The sequence below is a fragment of the Melanerpes formicivorus genome, unplaced genomic scaffold, assembly GCF_026170545.1.
Source record: "Melanerpes formicivorus ecotype bairdi unplaced genomic scaffold, bMelFor1.0.p_v2 SCAF_2, whole genome shotgun sequence".
NCBI lineage: Eukaryota > Metazoa > Chordata > Aves > Piciformes > Picidae > Melanerpes > Melanerpes formicivorus.
Genome location: NW_027142354.1, coordinates 51,539,655 through 51,558,395, shown reverse-complemented (window position 1 = coordinate 51,558,395; position 18,741 = coordinate 51,539,655).

The following is an 18,741-nucleotide window of genomic DNA, read 5'->3' as shown; positions in this document are numbered from 1 at the left end:
TGAAAGTCTGACAGGTGCTGTCAGAAAGAAATGTATGCCAAAGTCAGAGGGTTGTCCTTCTCTCTTCCATCTTTATCTTCATTAATATAACTGCACATCCTCTTCTTAGGATCAGATCTTTGACTTTTCAATAGACTGGGCTCTACAGATTGATTCAACTTTGTGCCAGAAAGTGATATTATTATTGTTGTTGTTGTTGTTGTTATTATCTTCTCTTACAGAAGAAGTTTCATCAGATTCTTTCTTGAACCTTTCCCTGTTTCACAGAGCTCTAATCCCTTGCCTTGCCTTGTTCAACACAAAATTAATGTCGGTCTACTCAATCTCTTTTTACAGAGATTCTCTCTCTCACTCCAAACTCCACAGATTTTTATTGTTTTCTACCTTTATCCCACTTGGTGTTGGACAAGCTTTATGTAGTCCAGCTCCAAAAACGTTTAGCTCTGTTCTAAAAGAAGATTGCCTTCTCAGTTCCTACAATACAGACAAATAGACCAGGTGAAAAATGAAAAATATTAAAAGGAAACCCCAAAATTGTATCTTCTGGCCTGTTGCAGCTGAAGCAGAGTGTAGGGAGGGTGGTGCTGATGATACTGATGGCTGCACAAGGGATCATATTCTTCCTGGAGTGCTGATGTTTACTTAACTACAAACTCTGTTTCTTTTCAGGGGGCTGTTTTATTTGTGTGCCTTTCTCGCAAAATGGCTGGGTTTGCAAATATTAAATCAAAAGGAGATACCACTAGATCCATTATGTCTTCTGGTTTGCCTGTCTCTGAAACACACACTGTTTAAAGCCTCTGCCTGTGAGCCTGGTAGAGCACGCTACCATGGGCAACTTCTGAACTCGTTTTTAAGACGCGCAGACACTTTTGGTTTGAGCTACTAAACAAAATAAAGACCTTTTGGCTCCCTCAATTCATACGTTAGTAACACTCAGGGCATCTTCTGATTACAGAGCCTGAATTACAGAGGGAAAAGGCTTACATCCATCCTCAAGCTAAATACCAACTGCCAGTTCTGGCAGCCCTGCCAGCCTTGTTAGGTGATAAATTAATGCTCGCACTCCCATTGTGCGCCAGGCCAAGCCAGGCAGAGTTCAGGCAGCCAAAGCCTTGCTTTGTCCAAACTGCACCCACCCTCTAGTGGGATGAGGAAAAAGTGCTGCTCTGGGTTGCTCTGCCAGCCCTGTTCTCACTGCCTGCCATCCCCTCCCAGACCTGCTTTAACCCCCAGCACAGAGCTGTTTGCTGCAGTAGTGAGAGGACATTCGTGTAAGATAAGCATGCTAAGACCTTTTTTCTTTCTTTCCTTTTCTCCCCCTCCATACATCTGCTAGATCTGTGTTAACATGTCTCCTTAGCTCCAAGAGTCCTGATGAGTTTCACCATGAAATTTTAGGGGCAATCTTTTCTTTCCAGCTTTGTCTGGCACTTTTCAGAGTCACTGCCAGCTTAACTACAGTCTTGTAGGTGACTAAGCAGTGATTAGTCCAGCAGAGGAGTGCTGTAGCTATCATTATACCTTTCTTTTGCCACAAGGATAAAATGAAGAAAAATTCTTAGGACAGGAAAAATAAATAAATAAATCCAGCCCATTTTCCTCTGTCTGTGAGATCAACCAATAGAACTGGCTGTAAAAAGTAAAAAAGTGGAATGCTGTTGCTAAACAATGAGCACTGCAGCTGTGGTATGATCTGTGAAAAAGCAGCAGAGCTCTAAGCAGGGTACAAACCATGACCTAGGTCAGTTGTACAAAACATAACAAGTGAGCAGTCCTTTGGGCAAACCACTGTTGAAAGGGTTTGCAGCATCTAAAGGCCAGATCCTGCTTCCCACAGCCGGGGAGGAGACAGAGCAGGATGTTCTGCAGAGGACAGGCAAGCAGGACCAAGGGCAACAGCAGGGCAGCTACCCCAGCTAAAGCCAAAAGGTACAACCTCCCAGTACCTGGGCAATAGCTGAGCAGGTCCAGTGGCCACAACCAGGGTCAGCCACAATCTAGAGCCCTAAGCATGGCCAAATCAGGCCAGATAGTCAAGGTACAATGCCAAGCCAAACAGCTCCATAACATCAAAGGCTGACTCTCAACGCAGATCAGGATTAGCAGACACAGAGTGGGGGGGGGGGGGGGCACAGCTACTCAGGGCAGTCAGAGCCTGCTGGCACACTCTGAGGTCTGGCAAAACCTCTTTATAAACCCAGAGTAATGATCTCCAGTGAATTTGTGTGAGTCAAATTAGGTCTGTAAGAAATAAGTAAATAGTTACAGCAAAGATGCAAAGCGAAAAATTATTAAGAGATATATTCTGTTCTCAAATACAAAGTGGGAGCTTGCAAATAAATCCACTGCCTTTAGCAGTAAACCTCAGTGAAAGGTGGGGATAAAGCCTGGACTCTAGGAACAGAAATGCCTTATACTAGCCTGATTATTTTGTCCACTGCATGCAAGGCAAAGGACAGAAATAAAGCAGCCAAGACCATTAAAAGCAAGATGGGACCTGAAAACAATTGAACAGGGAGAAGCACACTGAAGAGAGCATGATCCCTTCCTCAACATGATGCAACCAGCAGCCTCCAGCAGCCTGCTAGGCAGACTCAGGTCTAGAATGGAAACAGTGTGAAGTGAAGAGGGGGGGCAGGGTGAGGGGGAGGCAATAAAAATAAAGCTATAAAGCTATCTTTCATAGGTCACATGGTCCCACCAGGAAGTACAGAAACCTCTGACTTGTCTGGCTTTCTGTCTCTCCCTCCCTATGGGTCTTCTGCAGAAAGCATAGTCTGTGTGCCCAGGAGGTGACGAAATCCCTAATGCTGTATGGCACATGGGGAATTTGGAGGATTGCAAAACAGGATGTTTCTTGGAGGAAATACAGTCTCAGCAAGCAAAAGGTTCAAGTACGGTACATCTCACAATGATGTAAGAGCTTGATTATGCATCTCACTTAAAGCCCAGCTTAGGGTTTTAGTCCTAGTAGAACTAATAGGCAACACCTGCTGCGATGAAAACAATTTCCGTCCCTGAACTCTAGCAGAAGTGTTTATCTTTTGAGTTAGAAAATGTTTCTCTAATGTCTGAACAAGACTCCAGGGACAGGAACATATGCCCAGAACTGACGTTCCTGCGCATTAGATAGCTTATAAAAATGAGAATTAGAAAAACCTGGTATCATCAGATGTCTTGTCCAATAAAGTCATTAAAAGGAAAGTACAGAAAGATTCCTCTAACATTTCCTCTCCCTGCCACTGTAGTCCTGGTTGTCCTTTGTAGAAGAGAAACAGAGGCTACTGAAAAAGCTTGCTGGGGTGAATTCTGAGTTCAAAATTCAGGGCTTTTCCAAACCTGTCCCTGGCAAAACTACCACTGGCTTCAATGGAAACTTTACCCAAATGCGGGCCTCAGGACTTGGGCCTCTTGGTTTTAGTTACTAATTTTATTATTAAAGGTTAAACAGAGCTGTTGACAGTACAAACTATTTTCTTACGTAAGCAGTGAAAGGGAGACTGTCAGATATACAAGATAAAACAATACTACCAAGTCAAGGCAATATAGGTTATGGGTGAATGTCCTTTCACAGAACATACTGCCCCAAATCCTGAATTTCACCCTCTTCCTCACACAAAACTCCCATTTAAATCAGCTGGAGCTCAGCTTAGGCAGAGTCATGACTAAGAAAGGACCTTGGGGCTCAGCCATGGTCTCCTCAAGGGACTCTAAGAGGCTGCAGCTGTTGAAAACAAAAAAGCTCTTACCTTTTCAGAACAAAACTTGTGAGCAGTGAAAGGTCATCAAAAAACACATACCTTGCATTGCACTGAGAATGGAAAAGGCACAGGTCCCACTCTTGAACAACAAAGCTGAAGCATTGCTTCATTTTCAACTTAGGGGGACTGTTTGTCCTAATAATGTTCTAGAATAGTAAGACAGAGCTGCTCTGCAGATGTGGCTGCTGTATAGATTCATTATTTAATGCCCATTAAATACTACAACTGCAAATTGCTTCAGCCATTCAGTTCTACACACACACACCATAACAATAAACCTCTTGATGACAGAAACTTAAAGGAGAGCATCTAAGGCTTTCCTCCCATATTTTCTGCTATGATATTCTTTATCTAATGCTTGGACACAAAGCAGAGACTTGTTTTTCATTCTTGACCCAAAAAACAGCTACAGCAAGGATGTGATGCTTGTAAAAATAATAACCACTCCATCGAAGGCAAAGTGTTCTCAGTTCAGTCTAACAACACTTCATTGGTTTGGTAAGTAAGTGGCAACCCTAAAGTCAACTTCCTGGAAATTCTACTGTTGTTATAATGAAATTGCACTGTCAGAGCCATATGATAGTTCTGTCTTTAATAACAATGCAACAGACATTAAAGGAAATTCCTGCGGTCGACTGTCCTACTCGGATGCAGCAGTCACCCAATAGATCATCAGCCATACAATAGTCAATGGTGTCGCAAAGTTTTTGACACAGTTAACACATTAACACATTAGACAAACGTAGGATTGGAGCCAGTTCTCACCAAAGCCAATGGAAAAACTCCAACAGAGTTGTACTGGGCACAGGGATGGTGTCACATGTATTGTCAATCACATAGGAAACAAGACAATCAGAGCAGCTCCCTTCTGACATCAGCGTCTGCCTCTACTTGAGGCTTTGGCAGAGCTTCATGAAGGACTGGATCTCTTTCTTCTGCTTCTTTTAAACAGCCTGAGAATAATTAGGGTTTGTTTTTTTCGGTACAGGGCACTTAAAAGGACATTGTCAGGGTTCACAGAACTGAAATCTAAACATTTTTTCTCATTTCTTCTTACATTTCATATACTTCTTAAAATGTGATTTGATTTGCACCCTTATCATCCCAGTGCTTCTTTAAAATAAAGCAACAAACCCTTGCTTTACAATCAACCCCACTATCATAAATCACAGGCCAGCTCTGACTGTGTACCACTGAAGCATGTTCCTATCAGCAAACATGCCAGTATATCTTCACCATGGAATGTATTTTCTGAGCAAATGTTTAGTAAAACCCATATCATTTGCTGACTAAGAGTTCATTGGGATTGATCTGCTTAGAAAAGGAACACTACGGATGAAAACATACTGTTCCTTTACAGCCACAATACTAACAAAGAAATAAACACTATCTCAGCTGACACATCAAGCTTAACACAACAAAATCCTTGTGCAAATGGTGCACAGAAACACCAAAAGTCCCAGTTTAAACTATACAGCTAAACAATAATGAAAGAGAGAGAGAAAGACTCTATGTTAATCATCATGGCACTGATTCCCACTGAGTCCCAAAGAATGAGTGGACAAGAGAACCTGATCTTGGAAATATGTTCACAGAGACAGAAGCAGGAATCTAAATCCAAGATAATTTTCCTTTTTTTATAAAGTCAGGGTTTCAACAGCAGAAGGAAACGTGCACATTTTCCTGTTGGTATGGAAAAATATTAGCCCAAGGCTGGAGAGGCAGAGACAGAACACATAATAGGTGTCAATGAAATCTGCATGAAGCTCCTTTCTCTATTTTCCTCTCTATTCTTCCACATCCTTAATTCCACACAAATTTGCTGCTATCCATGAATTTAATTTTAGCACATCTGCACCAGCTCCTGCAGCAGAGACAACACTACTATGTGGTCCCCCCAGCAGGGAGCCTCTTGCTCTCCATCCCCCCACCCGAGAGCTTGGCAGAAGCAGGAGCTGTGCAGGTGGAGCAGCAGGTGGGCAACTGAGTTTGTGTTTCCATTGCCTTCAGCTCTCACAGATGCTGCACCAGAGTCAGCCCCACTCCCAGTGAGGCTGTGGCACGTCTGCTTCTGCACTGACTGGACTTCAGGGGACCTTCCTCGCAGCAGGTGTAGCAAGGAGGAACATGCGTCCTCTCTCCAGTGCACTTTTCTCAGCAGATGCTTGCTGTGTTGCATCTGTTTCTGCCAGAGATCTTAGCTTTTGGCCTAAGGCAGTATTTCAACAGCATTTGATTAAGTTACCCTGACAATGAGAGTAGGAAAATACTGGAACAGGTTGCCCAGGGATGTGGTTGAGACCCCAACCCTGGAGACATTCAAGATCAGACTTGACATGGCCCTGGGCAGCCTGATCAAGTTGAAGGCAGCCCTGCTCACTACAGAGGGGTTGGACAAGACGACCTTTGAGGGTCTCTTCCGCCCCAATGCAATCTGTGAAAATACAGCCTGTGTAAGCACTAACCAAAGGAGGTTTCGAGTCTTCTGTCTCAGAGCTATCAAAGGAAAATGCTGAAAAAGATGATAAGCAGGCACATGGCTACTCAGTCAGTGATGATCCAACAGGATCAGACAAATAACACCAGCACCCATTAGCAAACTTTGCCTAACGTAATACCCTTAACCCCCTTACAAAACAATCTCTTTTAATTAAGTGGAAATGTGTTGTAAGGGACTTCTTTTTACTTCACTGCAAAGAATACAGCATACTGATTTTAGCTGAAATTCATAGAAGACTGCTTGGTTTACATAGAGAAACAGGGAATGAACATTCACTGCAATGTGCCTGCAGAGTAAAAGAAATTACTTCTCAGAAAGTGCCAAGTCCAGGATTTCAGCCTGCACTTTAAGCAGAGGCTAAGAGTAAAGTCCTGCCTGCTGGAATTGTGAAATCTCTGTATGCAATTTTATAAGCAAGTATTAGCACAGCTGGCAAAGGCTTTCAGCTAGGAAAAAGTTATTCTACTGGTGAAGACGTGCAGAAGGGTGCAGATGAGCTGAAGTCTGCAAAAGCACATCAGATGGGGTGCTGTGTGAACTGAAGGGCTGCTGAGAAGCCACTGCAGTATTCATGAAGGATTTTAGGTCCTTATACCAAAATGCTAATAGCAATAGCTATTAGTATTTATTTTTTTTCTCTTTCCTACATGGATTCAAGTTTTGCAGACAGCTACAATGAAAACCTTTTTGAAATGCCAGACAGAGGGAGGAGATGGACCTGGCACATAACATGCAATGAGGAGGCTGGTTTGGTAGGTCCTGGTGGAGCACTTGAGCCCAGTGATGGATTTGAGAAGCAGCTTGTACTGAGCTGAATGTAAAACTCATAAGGGGAAAAGACGCTTGTTCTTACAAGGGCTCCATTACAAAAGCTTTTGTGAAAGGTCAGATCATAAACAACTGAATGAAGGAACTTCAAAATCCACACTGGTAAAGAAAAAGAAGGTACAGCATAAACCTGAATTTAAGATAGACTCCCCCAGGGAAGAAGAAATAGGGGTCTTGTTAAAGCACCAGCTGTAATTCCCATCTGTATCCAATTTCCATTCCTACCGTCTGTGCAGGATAAAGCCCTTCCAAAAGGGATTGTTAGTGAACTGGCTGAGAACTGGAGGAGACCCATGTGCAAGCTTGTGGTAGGTGTCCCACAGCTCAGAGGAGACCATCTGTTTCCCATGTGGGTTTGAGGCCAGATGACATTCTAGGCAGTATAGAAGCAAAGGTCACCAGCGACAGGATTACCCAAATGGAGGGAAACCACACGGAGGAAAACTAGAAGTTGCTGAAGCAGCAGAGTCACCATCAGCAACTCTTCCCAAGGCTCAGACAAAGCGCCGGCCGCTAGGCTGCCATTCAAGGTATGACACTGACAGCTTGAAAGCCACATTGCTGATCAGGAATAACTCTGACCCACAGAAAATGGGGAATGAAGTACATGGGAACTGCAAGAAGTGAATAAACCATAATTATCAGCTACATCAGGAGAACTCAAGCTCTTAGGGAAGTTCATGCCTATATAGGGCCAGGGAACTTCTCATAAAATGATCACTGTATTTAATGCTGGGAGAACTTGAGAGACCTTCACCTCAGCTACCTGTTGTTTTACCACTGCCAACTGAGTAAAGCGCAGGTTTGGAGTGAGTCTAAGAACTGTGAGCCTGTTAACTGTGCTAACACATTTTCTCCTGAACACTGGTGGGATTGCAAGGTCTAGGTGAGTGGTTGGACTTGGTGATCTCAAAGGTCTTTTCCAACCTCAACAGTTCTACGATTCTATGGTTTTATTTTCCATTTCCAGTGGAAGGGAATAAGAACAACTGATGACTCTGGGAGCACCATTTATCTGAGTGACAAACTGCTACCCATGTGAACTCCAAATAAAACTGTGGTGAAGCCTGCTCATGAAACCCATTCATGACATGAAAAATTCTCCAGGTGCTGATGCCATTTCAACTGACTGGTGAGAATTTGCTGTTTCATGCTGGGCCAAAAATCATATTCTTCAGGAGGTGACCGAATAGCAGGTGTGTCTGGTGGGAAGTCATGTCACAGGGACAGAGTTCAGTGCACGAGGTGTCACAACAGGGCTGTCTCTGAAATAGTTCAGCGAGTTAAAGCTGGCAAACATGACAGCAGAAGGAAGAGAAAGGACATAACAAGAATGGCTCACACAAAACACTAATCCCATCTCCAGGAATAAATAAGTTAGGATGTAGCCCTCAGCCAAAATTGGACTGTGCTTAACCAGAAACAGTTCTCTAGAACCTCTGCCATCATCACGCTGGTCAGATGGAAGTGAAAGAGAAACAAAATCATATCCTGGAACACAGCCAGAAGCAACTACCTAAATTGCCCTCAGCAGATCCAACTGCAGCAGTAAGAAATGCCAAGAGACACTTAGGCATTGACTGTTGAAACCTTCATTTACAAAGCAATCTAATGTTACACTCAGGATAAAACACCGAGAGTGAAATATGCTCATAGCTTAGATATGATGCTGTCAGACTAAAACAGTACCTAAGCATCATGGCAAAACAGTGATACCCCAGTCTACTGAAGGTCACTCAAACCCTTAAATGTTCAAGACAGATGTCAGAGAATAACACACCATCTAACCCAAGGTTTGAGAAGTGAAAACACCTTCCACTTAGATTATGTGCTTTGTATCCTTCAAACACAGAGGGAACTTTTAGTGGGAGAGTAACAGGCTCCAAATCATTTTAGTGAGATAAAGTTTAAATTTGCAGGGACTAGATAGCAGTTTGAAAGAAATCATATCCTCTTGGTGAGACATTTAATCATCTGATTACTTCAGGAGACAGGCTAAGGAGATGGAGCTATCTGTAGGCTCCAGAAAATTGTACAAGTTTGCTCAAAAAATGTCAGCAAAAAGGTACAGAACTATTATGGCAGCTAATTAATAGAGATTTTTGAATTGGAAAAAGGAATACTCAATGCATTTTAGACAGTTAAATTTTCCTAGAAATAAATCTCTTCTCTTCTATCAGAATCCAAGAGACGCCAAACCCAAGCAGACCTCAAATCACCAATCCACCTCATCTCCCCCCCAGATACCTTCAAGATGCTATCGGCCTGCATTTGAACCAGTTGAGATGATTGATAGGCAGTGATTGTGCCACTTGAGGAATCCACAAAGGTTTTGAGAGCTAAATAAGTATTGCAGTAGTAAACTGCACAATGGACAACTGTGAAGACCATGAATAAGCTTGGAGTTCCCTGGGACATGTTCCATTCCCCGCCCCCCCCATTTTTTTCTAGGGTGACTAGCACACACAAACTCATCTGTATTGAGCCTCCCAAGTCTGGCTTTCTTTTGTTAGGTCTGTTGATGCACAAAAAATAACCCTCAGGCTTCCTGGCTTGCTCCTGCCTAACACTGTCACAAGACCAGTCTGAATCTTTTCTCACTTCATTTTAGCCAGCTGAAGACATCTGCCCTGAACGCTGCTTTCCAGGTCCACGATGAGGAATGTACACACACAGAGCACATGCAGACATATATACCCATACATTTCCAAGGGTGCCCTGGGTTGTGCTGTGTAAAGAGTGCTCTGGTGGGGGTACACTGGTTTCCATACCTAACAAATCTCACCCAGCAATGAAGGAACTGAACAGCCTATGTTTTGCAAATGTGAATCCAATGATTTTGGCCTGCTTAGTACATTGAGACTGTCACACAAGTTCATTGAAAGAATAGCAAATGCCAAGGGAACTCCATAACCCTCACAGACAGATGCAGAAAAGAATTTGAAAATACCCCAATGTGTTCCAAAAGCCTATAACAGGAGACTGGCTGTGGAAGAAGAATTGCTGGTATGATCTCAGGACTCAACCCACTGTAGTCAGACAGTCTGCCCACAACGATGGGCCCAGCCAAGACAATACAAGCTCTATACTCACTGATAATCCAGGCCCAAATACAAACATCCCCATGCCTGACTATGCTACCCAAGTGAGTAGGTGAAGCTGGGAATATCACATAGATAGCAGACTACCTGATTTCCTAGTCTCAACATTAGCAAACTTTCTTTGCTGCTTTCAAAAACTCCTAATGGGGCCAGTTGAAATGATGGATGTAAACAGCTCCTCCAGCCACAGGCAGTGCTGGATATTCCTACAAGTACTAAGCTCCTGTTGTGTATTACATGGCTGCCTCTATTCAGGATGCTACAAAGACGTTCAGTCTGCTTGTATATGCTGGAATCATTGCATACAGAGTTCCCATAAATCACATAAATGGGTATTACTATGTCATTAGTTAGGGCAGTTGCTGTTATTATTGAAAAACCTTCTGGCAATCCAATCCTAGTGCCATCCAAGCTGGGACTGGCCTCAGTGTAATTTATACTAGTCTCAAGTTTGTGCCCTGCAAAGTTTACCAAAAAGACTCTGGCAGCTAGACAGTGTTATGGTTGCTGAGCCCATCCTCCATCATATTCCCCACCCCAAGAGTGAGACAGGTTGACACAGAGCCACATTACCAACCATGTGCTGTGGGGAGCTACGTCCTCTTCCAGGCTGTTAGTGCTGTGCTCCACAGATGCTACACACCTGAGCCAGGGACAGCCTGGAATGAAACACTCCATGTGTCACAGGAGACTGGGAAGAACCAACCCCAACCTTCCTGCTGGGGTCATTACACACACAGGTGAATCTCAACAGACAGCCTCAGAGCACCCAGCAAAGGCACCGGTGAAAGAAAACACAAAAGCCCCAGCAGCATCTACCTCAGCCAATCTGCCATCAATTATCAAAATAGAAACTTGACTAAACATGGAGATTTGAAAAGGCAGAGAGGAGTCCCAGGAGGCAGCAGAAAACCATGGACACCCAGCATGTGCTCTTATTCTGCACATTCTACCCTTCAGTCACTCTGTCTGAGCCACTTAACCCAGAGTCCAATTTATTCCTGTGGATTTTCAAGAAACACGAATCCCAAAACCAAGATGGATTGAACTTTCAGTATTAAAGCATTAAAGCTAGTATCCATCATGTCAATTCTCCCTCTCCAATTTATTCATTCTCCTTCTTATTATCATCTGACTATAATCTACTCATAAACAATAGCCTTATGATCTTTTTCCATGCCTATTCTATTTATTTCCTCAGCCATTGACTTGCTTTCCTGAGGCTATCAAAAATGCATATAAAAATTTATATAAACACATCTCTATTTTGAAATGGTCCCTAACTACTTATAAATGCAATATGACATCAACCAAAAAAATCAAAGCATATTTGGCAAATGGGACCCACTACTGGCAATGAAAATGGGTGTAGCTGAAATAGCCCCAAGAAAGGCCCCACCCAACCCATAGACAGAATGCAATTAAACAAATATAGGGTCCAGTCTGGCTTCATAAACATGGATTGGAGAAGAGCCACCTGAACAATACCACAGGGGGACATCCATGCACCAGCCAGACATGCAGACACAGTTGTACAGCGCTGCAGCACCACAACTCATTTGTAGTTGGACAAGTAAAAGAGTGAAATACTTGAATTCCATTCATGGATGTGTTTCCAGAATAAAATCTGATTACACTAGAATAGAGAAGACAGCAAATATTCTCTCTGAGGGTTGGGTTTTTTTTTTTTCACAGAACACAGCATCTAGCAATTCTCCCATTTGGGGTTATAGATTTAAAGTGATTTAGAATAAAGACAGGGGGGAGAAAAAAAAAAAAAAAAGAAAGAAAACCTACTTAAATAATCCCTTTGCAGGCATGAGAAACTACCACGTACAGCTCCACGTGATGAGCCCAGCTATAATCCAGACTTTGCTTTCTGATGACTAGCCGAGCTCTCGTGGTTATTATGTCAGTGGAACCCCTCAAAAAAATTATAGCTTCTTATTCAGCTCAAGACCACGCATTACTATGATTACTAAACTGGTTCATATAGTCTATTGGTCCTGCTACAACATCAGACAAAGCCTTAAGTAATTACCTATCTCTTCAAAGAATGCGCTTTTGTTGGCGCCAGATCCCGCTGGAAGCAGGCATGCATGCTTGTGGATACACTGTGCACAAGAGAGAGCACATGGCAATATATAAACAACAGGACAGAGCTACCACCACCACCACAGCACTGCAAAAGAAAAGGCTTCCACAGGAAGCAAAAACTCTCCATCATAAAAACACATCAAATGACATGCATAATAAATACTACTATGGGTGATGCAGGCAACATGGACATCACAGTGGCAAGCTGCAAGTTACTTTGGGACAATAAAGTTAGTTTGAAAGTAGGTGTTAGCATCAACCCTGCAAAAAGAGGGGCTTAGGCAGGTTCCTGCATCCAAGAGGCCCCAGTGGAATCAGCAGACCCCATTACAGCAGCAGGACTTCAATTTGTTTTTTAAAAGTTGCCTCTTCCGTTATTGGTAACCACTCACCTAACACTCACAAAGCAGCAGGGCCACAGCTCTATGACTCCCTGTTATTTCTACAGGCTGTATCACAGTATCACAGTATCACAAAGGTTGGAAGAGACCTCAAAGATCATCGAGTCCAACCTGTCACCACAGACCTCATGACTAGACCATGGCACCAAGTGCCACATCTAATCCCCTCTTGAACACCTCCAGGGATGGTGACTCCACCACCTCCCTGGGAAGCCCATTCCAATGATGAATGACTCTCTTGGTGAAGAACTTTCTCCTCACCTCCAGCCTAAACTTCCCCCGGCACAGCTTGAGACTGTGTCCCCTTGTTCTGGTGCTGGTTGCTAGAGAGAAGAGACCAACCCCTTCCTGGCTACAACCACCTTTCAGGTAGTTGTAGAGAGCAATGAGGTCACCCCTGAGCCTCCTCTTCTCCAGGCTAAACAATCCCAGCTCCCTCAGCCTCTCCTCATAGGGCTATCTGCAAGTCCTGCCCATAACTGCTAAGATTTGAGGAATCTTGTCAGTGTCATCTATCCGGGCTTGACAGTTCACTATTCACTGAAAAAGTTTGGTGGTGGTGGTGGTTTTTTAACGTGAATTTCAACTCACGGCACTTGATATTGCACAAGAAGAATAGAAACCCATAAACTGTGTCATGTAGGACATGAATGCCAGCATCTCTAAGCCAACATGGTTTACTGGTTGTGCCATGTGTCAGAGCATCTGCCCAAATCCCATGAGTGAGGTGAGGTGCCACCAAGCAATTGTCATTACACCACAGAAACAGTGAGACCCATGGCTTAGCTCTTGTCTGACCTGCAGTGAGGAGTCCCAAAGCAGCAGCAAAGCTGCCTACAGGTACAAAGTGAAATATGGTCATGAAAATCCAATGACAGCCCAAAATGGGACCGTGGAGGTGCTTTTCCGCCTCATTGCTCTTACTGACTCTGCTGAATTGCATTGAATTTGTTTGGTGCAATGTGAAAACAAAAACTGATGCTTGATTTCGGCCTCAGCTATTGGCTGAAGTGAATCAGTGGAGAAGAAGCAGAGGAGAGGCAGGCAAACCATCCAGCTGACTTGTGTTTGCTGGTATCTGCATAGCCTTTCATGAGAGAGGCAGACTCACTTTCCATCCAAAGCGAATACAACCGAGAGCCAGGACTGGCAGGGTAGGATGATTTAAGAGCATTATATTGTTTGGACTCTTGATTCTGGAATCACTGTACTCTGCAGAGAGTCGTACTTTGTGGGTGGTGACTACAGTGCTATAATTACCTCTGTAATTGCACTGGCACATTTCCTTCTTGGCGAGCCCCGTGAAATTACAGTCCCGTTACCTGACCTGGGGTTCTGATAGTCCTAGCACAATGGGAAATCCCACTTTTTTTGGCCTGACCAAAAGCTGGTAAGGTTAGTATGAACTGGAAGGCCAGTAATGCCAAGACAGTTTCTTCCAGAGCAAAGACCATGTTGGCAATGTTCTCTTGACTACTACTATCACTTCGTCAGGAGCTGAAGTGGAGGAGGAATCGAGCAACCACAATATCCAAAGAATCTGGCACAGGAGAAGGACATCATGGGACTAACACATCTCACCCATCTTTAACTTCTGCCTCACCTAACTGCATCATAAATACACATAAGCTGGGCGTGTCTGATAAATACATCAGCCATGACTCTTAAACTTAATTAAATTATTTGCATTGGGCTTTGGCATTATAGTGTAGTGCTAATTCTCATCTTTGCTACAGCTATTGCTGCAGGACTTGGCAGGTTCAAAAATGCAAAACCATCTTGTGTTGCAGGTGGAACCCAATTAATCTCTCAGCTTTGATCCTGCCCATGACAAAGCACATGTTAACCTTGAAGCACATAAAACAAAGAGGACTCTTTATATACCAGATGGTCTTGTGATGGAAAACTCAGATAACTCTTTATACACAAGCGCTTTTTTTCCCCCAAATCAAACAGGATTTCTGCAGAAGATCTCTGATGAGTTTCCAGCCTCCTCCAAGCAGGATCTGACACTACAGCCCTTGGTCAGGAGACAGAGCTTGCTGTGTCCCAGCGGGCCATTGTCTGGATGAAACCAGAGACTCCACTGCAAATCTTTTGCAGATTCTCCATCTCTTTATAACACACAGGGGGATTCAGTTTTTGGTGCCTGCTGAACAATTCCCTGAATCAAAACTTCTTCTCCAAACTCTTTTCCCTAGTTTCTGGTGTACTTTTCTCTCTGCTGATTTGAAGTCCAGCCTCAGAATATGGGTGTTACAGGATGTTCAGCACTTCTGTGCATCAAGCTGCAGCTGACTGAGGTAGCCACTTCACTCAAGGAAATTATTTGAGGTTTTCTGAGAGCCTCTTGACAGCAGGTAAAGATTCTTTCAGCTTGTGGGAGTGCCAGCTAGAACCCTTTATAACCTGAATGACACATAACGTCATAAAAACTCCTGCTAAAACTCACTCTATCCTTTCAAGATGGCAATTTTGACATCAATGTCTATCTTTTCAACCATCAGATAGCAGCTCATCTGGATGAGAACCAGCATTTCAGAGATTGCCTGCAAGTATCTCCTTACAAGAGTCCTTTCCATGCACTATTTTAGTTAAGAGTGTAACTCAGCATGTCTTACAGATCTCTTCACTAGTCTCTTGGGACGGTGTAGGGGGGAGTACTACTGGGGAAAAAAATAGGAGGAAAAGATGGTTTTGACCATTGCTCATATCTAGTAACTAAGCAGACTGCAGTCTGATATGTCTTTAATCTGAACAGCCACATTTTGATGACCCTTTTGCACATACTTACCAACAGAGCTCCCATTTTTTTTAAGCATACCTTTAGTTTGACTTAAAGAATAAAGTCAATACATAATTCTGGCAAATTGTTTGGAATTCTAGTTTAACAGCATCTGCTTCAGATACTCTGTAGAAAGTTGTTGGCATCACTTCATCATCATTGTCATCATATTATTGCTGTTGTTGTTGTTATTGTTGTTGTTATTATTTGAACCCAAGTGTTCTCAGAAACATATCATATTATTGTTGTTGTTGTTGTTGTTGTCATTTGAACCAAAGTATTCTCAGAAACATGTGGGTTTCATCCAACTTCCACACAATCCTTTTTATAAAGGCCTCAAAGCTCACAATGTTTGAAATTTAAAGTACCTGGGCAGAAGGGATTGTTTCTGGACACTCATTACACAGCTGATTAACTGAGGAATAAACAATTCTGGAGTGCAACCTAGCGTGTCTGTTGTTTTGGCTTTTTGTCTCAAGGAGTTGTCTTTCTTGAAATACCTCCCCAGGTACACCGTGTACATTCCACACTCTTTTGGTCACCAATTACGTACCTCTCTTTTATGTCGTGTCCAGTGTAGCTGCACCAGGTTTTCTTATTCCACATAAAAAAGTAACCAATTACTTGAGTAAACACCTGTTTTATAAAGACCACAGAGTGGTTTCCTGCTGCTCTAAACACTACAACGTTCGCCAGGGTTTCTGACACTTCCAAATCTTTTAAGTAGCTCACATTTTATCAAAGAAGCCAGGCCATCTTTAAACCTTGCTCATAACTCATTCAGACCATTTCTCAAATATCTGAATTTTATACAAGCTATCAAGGGAGGGGGAGATGGCTGTAAGATTTTTACTATAAATAGCTCTTTCTCTTGCATTTCATTCTCTGTGGTTTTATTGTCACCTTCTGCTCACTCATCATAAAAGCTACAGGTAACAGAGATTCAAAAGTGCTAAATCAATGATGATGGGGGGAAAGTGGCTTAAAATACAGTCCTTTGAATCTTCCCAAAAGACCTACATTTACTGAGCCTCACAGGTTCTCCAGCGTCAAATCTCATTTCAGTCACTGTCAGCAGCTTTATTCACACCACCCGAGAACCAACTTGTGGGAATTAAATCAACGCGTTCCCAGAGCAGGTCCCACACCAGGAGGAACCAAGTCCAAAAGGCAGCTTCCTCCACTCTCTTGACCACTTTCCCAGCAATGCTTTGCAGCTCTGGGCCGGCTTCATAATGATGTGTCATTTGCAAGTCAGCACCTTGCACTAAGCCCCGAGGTGGGGAAATTATCCATGAGAAGTGACAACAATAAATTCCCCTGTCTTGCTTATTTTCTCAAGTGTGATGAAATCCCATTGCACTGCTGGGGCTGCACAGCACAGCTTAATCTAACTCTACTGTGAAATGCATTTAGTCACAGATAAAAAACCCAGAATCCAAACCTTGGCACACCTTCCCCACAGCATCCTCTTCCCTTTTGAAGTCATCTGCCTCTCCGTCCTTCAAAACTGGGTGTGCTTGCTCTCTCCCTGTGTGCCAGAGCTTCTTGCGCAGCATTCCTCAGCCTTCACCTGCCTGCAACGGCCTTGCAGGGACACAGCCCTGTTAATAATCATGAAAGTAGCTAATCTCCCTAAAAACCTCAGACAATTAAATGCTTCCCATTTGAAGATATTTGCAAAATGCTCATGCTGCTGCTTGATCGTATAAAGTTTTAATAAAATTATGAAACACTCTTAAAAAGCAAAACCCATACAGACTAGCTAAAAGGAACTCTAAAGTGTATCCCCAAAAGCCAACAGTTATTAAAAACAGCTGCAAGGAGTTGTGGTCCTCTCCAAAGCATTGCTCCTCAAACAAGTCACTTAAATGTTTCACAACCAGTCAACATTCTGCAGTCGAGTGCCTGCATCCATGCAAGCTCTCCCTGCCACTGGAGCAAAGCTGCAGGCTCAGGGGCTCAGGGCCTCAGGGCCTCGCAATTCAGGCATCCCAAGTCTCCTGGAAACCAGCCTCTAAATCACCAGAGCTGGTAACAATTCTATAAAATTACCTGGCACTCAAAGTGTCAGTTGATCGTGCTGCCAGGGAGCGAGTTTCACCACGCTCCAGAGGATGCCAAATCTGCTAGAGCATGACTTGTGTATCACAAGCATTTTTCCTGACAGCTTTCACCTTTAGAATGCAGGCACAGCTTCTTGCCTTGTTAAGGAAAGGCTGAGTGAGACCAGATCCCTTAATCCTAGGAGTACCCTAATGAGTGCACCCTAATCTTACAGCTCTATGTGCCACCCACCGCCCGTGTCTGCTGAGCAGGAGAAGATGGGAAATGCTCAACGTGCTGCTGGCATCCGGCAGATTTCTTCACCAAATAGTGACACGAGGGGGTGCTGTTTTAGACACGGATTTGGTAAGGAACTGATGTGAAAATAACCTTGGATGGAGCAACGAATACAATATGGGCTGACGGGGAGGACCAGCCTCAATAGGGCAGCCAGGTCCGTGTGATTTGAAGGACATGCTCTGAGAAATGATGAGACCTGACTAGAGAAGTTAACCAAAGGGAGCAACCTGGGATCTGGTGCATAGAGGCAGAAAGATTGATGAGGAACGGCTGCAGGAGAGCATCAGACCTAAAGCAGCAGGGAAAAGGCATCAGAAGAAAGCACAATTTGTGAGGCTTACGGGGGAAAAGAAAAAAAAATAAAGAAAAAAAGCCCAGCATATTATATGTATAACACAAACTTGCTGATTAGGAATAGTAAATGTACCCCTGCTACCTCCTTCAACAGAGAAAAACTGCTGTTCCTTAAATTCTCCTGCCCAAATTCCCTGGGTGTTGCTCCTGAGTTTGTTCAGTGTCTGGTCTTTGAGCACTGGAGATGAGAACTGTTAAAGTCAAGTGAGTTAGACCTAGCAAAGGCAATTAAATAACAAAATTCTTCAGCAGTATAAATAGTAAAAGAACGAGGACAAAAGAAGGGCCACCAGACACTCAGGGTGAGGTAAAAATGAAGAAGAAAAACTTCTTCCTTTAATAGCCCTGCTGTCAAAAAGGGCAGAGCCCATCCCAGGGGCACAGGGGCTTTGCAGACATCTGCACTGGCACAGCCAGTTCCTCAGAGGAAAGCTGCAAGTTGCAGTTTACAAGGCAGCAGCGTATCGATGAAAGGGAATTTCCACATGAGCTTTGGCACCACGCTAAGAATTTCAATCTTAAAAAGATGTTTCGAAGTCAAATCCTAAAGAAGGACAAACTTCAC